The sequence below is a fragment of the Schistocerca piceifrons genome, chromosome 4 (genome assembly GCF_021461385.2).
Source record: "Schistocerca piceifrons isolate TAMUIC-IGC-003096 chromosome 4, iqSchPice1.1, whole genome shotgun sequence".
NCBI lineage: Eukaryota > Metazoa > Arthropoda > Insecta > Orthoptera > Acrididae > Schistocerca > Schistocerca piceifrons.
This window is the reverse complement of record NC_060141.1, coordinates 509,073,614-509,080,124: the sequence shown is the minus strand read 5'-3', so window position 1 is coordinate 509,080,124 and position 6,511 is coordinate 509,073,614. Positions and strand designations below refer to the sequence as shown.

Genomic DNA, 6,511 nt, shown 5'->3' with positions numbered 1-6,511 from the left:
TCGAAATCGCCCCACATTAATCCCATCGGACATTTATGGGACATAATCAAGAGATCAATTCGTGCACAAAATCCTGCACCGGCAACACTTTCGCAATTATGGACGCCTATACCGTAGAGGGAGCATGGATCAGTATTTCTGCAGGGGACTTCCAGCGACGTTTTGAGTTCATGCCACGTCGAATTGCGGTACAAAACCGGGCAAAAGGAGGCCCGACACTGTTTTAGGAGATATCCCATGACTTTTCTCACCTCAAAGTATGGCAACTTACGCGAAATGTTTACATTTTAACTGAGTGGAATAATATTCCATACTGAGGGCAGTGGCAGCTCGAAGCCACTTAATAGCAACTGCCTCGCAGTCAGCTCGTTTACAGTTGTAACTTCATCGCAGTGCTTTTGCTTCTATTATCGTATAGTTTCTTCCGTGTCTGTTCGCTGTTACTTACGATACATCCTGTTTACGGTACTCTAGCTCACGAACGGGTGATCACTTAAAAGATATCGATGAAAGTTAATAAATAAGATAAGGGTGGCTAGCAGGTAGATTCGTTTCATGCTACGTTATGGAATTTTTATGTCACGCGTGAGCACCAGAAATTGTACTGTGCTGGTGATGATGGCAACCCCAACCGCGAGGGTGATAGCGGCCGCGGCAGCGCCGCTTTAAGACCGCGACAAATGAAGACAGCGGCGGGGACGGCGCGGGGAGACGGTGCGCCATCGATCGGCGTTATTCGGAATCTGTGCTCTGCTCCTGCAAGCGTCAGTTATCGCCGCCGTATCGCGGATGAGCCGGATTTCGCGGCTTACCTCTGCTTAAATGGAGCAAACACGTGACTTAACGACATCAGAGCGGAGCGCGCTCGCAGCACAGAGAGGATTTCGTTTGTTTTAGAGAAAAGAGAGGGGAAGGAAAGAAAGAAACGGCACAGAGAAAAAGAGGGAGAACGACGAGCGTTCAGCGCCGAGAGTGGCAAGGATAAAGCGAGGATACTACTCGCCTCGGATGATCGGCAACTTTTCCAGTACATGTAGCTGCTCCCAAGTTCCCTTCTGAAAGTGAGAGTGAGGCATTTGCCGATATAAGAGGTCATTTTGAAACCGTTTAAGAGGAACAATCCTTCCATTTGGTAACAAAATCATCAAAACTATTTTTCATTATCAATGATAAGATCCGCTACAGTTGTAAATTTTTGCGCCGGCCAGAGTGGCCGAGCGGTTCTAGGCGCTACAGTCTGGAACCGCGCGACCGCTCCGGTCGCAGGTTCGAATCATGCCTCGGGCATGGATGTGTGTGATGTCCTTAGGATGGTTGGGTTTAAGTAGTTCTAAGTTCTAGGGGACTGATGACCACAGCAGTTGAGTCCCATAGTGGTCAGAGCCATTTGAACCATTTTGTAAATTTTTTTTATTTCCTAAAAGGAATGCACAACCTGGTTTAGGGATTCTTCTCCCATCTTCAGGTGCCTATAAGATGTGAGTACCAAGGTTGTACTATTTTAACCTAATTTAACCTTTGTTATTGCTGTACCAGGGCTATACTATTTTAATCTCTGTTATTCGCCTTTTATGGATTCACCTTTTTCGTGCATCTGGAGATGGGACATAGGTCCCGAAACCGGATTCTGGTTTCCTTTTAGGAAATAAAAATTTTTACAACTATAACGGATCTTATTACTGATGACGAATATCAACAGTTTTGGATATCCCGTCAAGAGAAACATGTAGCAATAACTCTTCTTTCCGGAAATACAGAATTACAATTAGTCGGCATAAATTTTCTGGAGAATCTGAAATTCATTCTCTTTCGTAAATAGAGCAGTCATTAATATAACTGTTGGTGAATAATACAGTGAGTGGTTAGGCTGGACTAATTGGAGGAGATCGTAAGAGCTGATGTAGTGTTTCAGACTGGATTCGCATTTGATGAGAGTGGGGCCACCAAGTTTCTTTCCTATGCTACCCTGAATTACATCACGCAAAACGTCAGGGTGGCTCCTCGTAATAGGCCATACTCCATTTCCTTTCTCACTCTTGCTTCACTGGAGAAGTGTTTCTTCTCTACTGACGCTATCGTTGACAGGAATTTAAAGTCTGACTTTCCCTCTTGTTCTCAAGAACTACTTCATTAACAATCATGACGTAAAAATCCTCAGACAAAATATAATTTTCACAGAAGTTGCTTTGGTTCCTTTAGCGGTGCGATACAGTACTGTGACGCGAGGATTTCAAGGTGCGCCAGAACTCCAGGCTTGTACCTGCAAACAAACATAAAACTAACTACGTATCTCCATTTTTTTGGGGAGATAATTAAATCTTTACCAGTCGTATTGTGATATGTTTATATCCGTATGACACCACAGCGTACCACACTCAGTTAATAGTAAGTTTGTTCTGAAGTTAACAGTAGTGCGCCTCCATCTTATCCTGCGGTGTGGCTGCTGGTTATAATGCTGCGGGGCGGGTAACAGTCTTCGCCTTGCTTGTAGGCTTCCTGTACAACAGGTGATCGCTTGTGGTTGTGGAGCGCGCGGAGACACGTGCATTGTCATTCGCTCATTCCTGGTAAAAATCATTGCTCTCCAGTCAGTTAGCATTTTCCTTAGTAATAGGTCATGGAAGAAAATTGTTACAAAAATAAACAATCTTGTCCAAAAACAAAAGCAGTTTTTATTAATTTCTTACGTGTCAACCGTACCAAGAGAGCGTCGTAAATGCTATGTACCAACAAAAAAGCTTCCTTAAGGTTTCGTATTGATGACGAATCAGATATCAGTCTTTGTTTTCCGTTGAAGTGGCCAATAGCAAAACTTTCTCCCTGTGGTTCTCTGTGGTTTCCGTCTCCCTCAACTTACTACAAGAAACTGAATGGACTCGGTTACTGGTTGGAGTATTGAGAATGCTCGTAATTTTGTAAAGAACATTGCACAGGTGAATTTTCAGTAAAGTAGGGCGTTGCTTCGGGTTCATTCGTAGTTATTTTAATAAAAAATAAACAACTTAGAACGCTTGCTTAAGAACTGCAATTGATTCTTTCAGTGGACCATTACTGTTAACACTTAAATTGTTGTGCTACACGGAAGGAATACAAACTAGACGATATTTGCGGAACAAGTCGCGATAAAATATTAGTGACACTTCACACAATAAAGCATATGCCAGCATACATCTAGAATGTTCGGTAATTTGAAGGAAGAAAACTGCATTTTGAAAATGGCTTGTTAGCGCTAGCAATAGCAAAAACTGATAAAAATATATGCATAAATAACGAAAATTTCGTAATATGAACACATGAACAGATAAAGTGAAGACTAAAACAGAAATGTGAACACCAGCAAATAAATTACCGAGCGAAATACGCAGAAAAATTGAAACGACGTACTTTACATTAGAACGCGCCTTTACAATTATTTTACTAACATACTAACACTAATTTCAGAAATCACGTTGCAAATGCCTTAGTATTACTTTAATTGTCTTTAGAATACGGTGTAGTAAATGTTTGGTATGAAAAGATGATATATCGTTTCTGTGTGAAACTGAATGTGATGAATTTATTATCAAGTTTTAGCTGCACGTCGTCAGATGTTAATCATCGAGTCTTTACTTTCCAGACGAATGAATTATCATATGGTTCTATGGGAGCAAGTAAGAAACTAAAACCCCAAGCTATAAGATAGACACTGTGAATCATAACAATACAAGACCACTTTTCTTTGACAGTAATCACCTTTATGCATCGTTTTCAACAATCTCAATAAAACAAGAAAATTATTGCTTACGTAAGTGGACTACCTATTTGAAATAAACTGGGCTATTAACTAATGCGGCGATAATATTTCTTCAACATACACTGATCTTGGATAAAACATTCTCAGACTTCTTGACGCTTTAGTTGTAGATAAAACCGCACACTTTCGACAGTTGCTTCTATCATCTCCTTCAAAACCGACTGCAGTTGCTCATAAGGAAGATGATGGCTGTAATCGTCGAAAAATTGAGGTTTTATCCAGAACTGAAGCAGTAATAACTTCTAAAAAGATTTATTCAAGAAAGTCGTAGCGAGAAACTTTGATTTCACACGCTGGTCTCTTTCCTAACACATATTCTTCTAGAAATATCCTATTTGATTAGAGTTACTTAAACTGCAAAGAGGGTTTCGTTTTGAACGTAGATGAAGAACTGTTTGAATTTTTGTGGAAAGCACAAGTTTCCACCGTTTCTGTACGGATAAAAAATAATGTTAGGAGGAATGTTCGTTAATAGTTCTTACTACAAGCAGACTAGTTATTTGTGGCCTTACTACATCGTAGGTACGTTCGTCCCTTGCACAATACAGAGATTAGTGTACATCTACGAAACGCAGTGAACTTCCTTAAATAGAAATTATATGTTTATTTTGTTATTTTGTGATGCCATAGTATAGTTCTGTAAGTCAAATAACACACTTTGGTCGTACAGCACCTCTCAAAAGTGGCGAAACAGGAAACATAAGGCAATAAGTAAATGACACTCAGTCTGACAACTGTTAAGACATCATCGTAGACAGGCTAAAACGTAGAAGGATTTCAAGTTTGCATGTCAGGTATGAGATGTTCCCTATTTTAAAATATTCATGGTGTAATGATGACTTTCACTGTGTATGAAGCACATAAAATAAAACCAAATTTTTTTCTATTAATACGTGAAAGATTTTTACACCGAAGGCCGCCCTGCAATAGTAAGTTTGATATCTATTAACTGCGATGCGTAAGCGAAAAATTTTAGACAATCATATGCAAGACGTATTTTTTAAGCTATAAAAAACCAGTTTTCTGTACAGTTTTCAAGTAAAACACGATGACTATTATGATAAGCTTGTATTTTTCAAACTTTGTGACATTGGTGGGAACGTTTTAGATATCTGACGAATTATGTCAAATACTGGGCTATTTTGCCAGACGGCAAGTGTGGTTCTTGTAAGAGATGAAAACAAACGCCCAATGAGATGCATCAGGCACTTAACTGTCGAAAGCCATCAGAAGTGGTCATATAGTAACTGCTCTAGAACGTGGAAAGAAGGAGTGGGGATGAAGTTCATGGGAGCTGTACCTAGAGCACCTTTTTAAGCTTTCCTTGTGTTCCCTCTCCCTGCTACTGCTAACGAGTCTTCTTTCGCTAAGTCCTCTCTTGGTCTTCAATGTTTTTTGTTCCCTTGAGGTCGCTATTCACATACGTTTCTTAACTTTAGAGTTCTCCCAATTTCTCTTATGTGGCGATACCATTTCAACCTATGCTCATCCATTTCTTCAGAGCACATCACTTTTCTAACCCGTCCCCCTCCATTTTCCATTTTATTTCTTTCCCTTGTAGTCTCAATGTTCGGTACCTTCCTCTAATGAATTTATTTTCCATTGTTGGTAATCTCCGTTGATCGTTTTGTATCATTAATCCTGTTTCTGCTACAAGGAGCAATATATTCCGAAAGCCAAATACTTTCGGATTAATGAGCTTAAACGTGGCGGTAGAAGCACTGAAGACAGAAAGTACTCTGGCCGCCCAATTGAAATTATCACAACTGAGTTATGCAAATTCGTAATACTGCTAATTAAAATCCATAGAAAACTGGACGAGTACACAATACTTCACGTGAAAAACTTAAATGAAAAAGCTGTTTGTACGATGGTGGTAAAAGTGCGTGAATTAGGCTTTACATCTTTTCCTGGTCTACGCTGTTCTCCTGATTTAGCTCCACGGAACTGTTTCCTGCTCTATACGCTGGAAATCTGACTCGGTGAGAGGAAATCAAATAAGGAAGTGATTGTTGCTTTCAATTAAACTATTGCAGTTAATCCACTTCAGTTCCACAAATCGTTTTTCCGATGGAATAAAATACGTGCAAACTCGTTGCACCCAGTGCATAGCGAATGATGAAGACAAGCACTCTCTGCACTCCGTCTTCAGGCGACAAGTGGCCCATCAGGACCATCCGACCGCTGTGTCATCCTCAGTTGAGGGTGCGGATACGAGGGACGTGTGGTCAGCATACCGCTCTCCCGGTCGTTATGATGGTTTTCTTTGACCGGAGCCGCTACTATTCGGTCGAGTAGCTCCTCAGTTGGCATCACGAGGCTGAGTGCACCCCGAAAAATGGCAACAGTGCATGGCGGCCTGGATGGTCACCCATCCAAGTGCCGGCCACGCCCTACAGCGCTTAACTTCGGTGATCTCACGGGAACCAGTGTATCCACTGCGGCATGGGTGTTGCCCTATGAAGACAAGACTGTGAAATAAATTGACATTTTAGTTGTAAACAGTATTACTAGTGTAGAACTTGACACAGTGAAATCGTTTAAATACGTGGGCGTAACGTTGAAAAGCGATATGAGGTAGAACGAGGACGTGAAAACTATGGTAGGGAAGGCAAATGGTCGATTTCCGTTTACTGGGATAATTTTAGGAAACAGTGGTTCACCTGTAAAGGAGACTGCATTTAGGACACTCGTACGATCTATTTTCGAGTCCTTCTC

At 40.9% G+C, this 6,511-nt stretch overlaps 1 pseudogene; it reads right to left on the bottom strand.

Annotated features, from left to right (window-relative positions):
- Window positions 1-6,132: 6,132 nt before the first annotated feature.
- Window positions 6,133-6,250, bottom strand: LOC124796554 (annotated as a pseudogene).
- Between the last annotated feature and the right edge of the window lie 261 nt (window positions 6,251-6,511).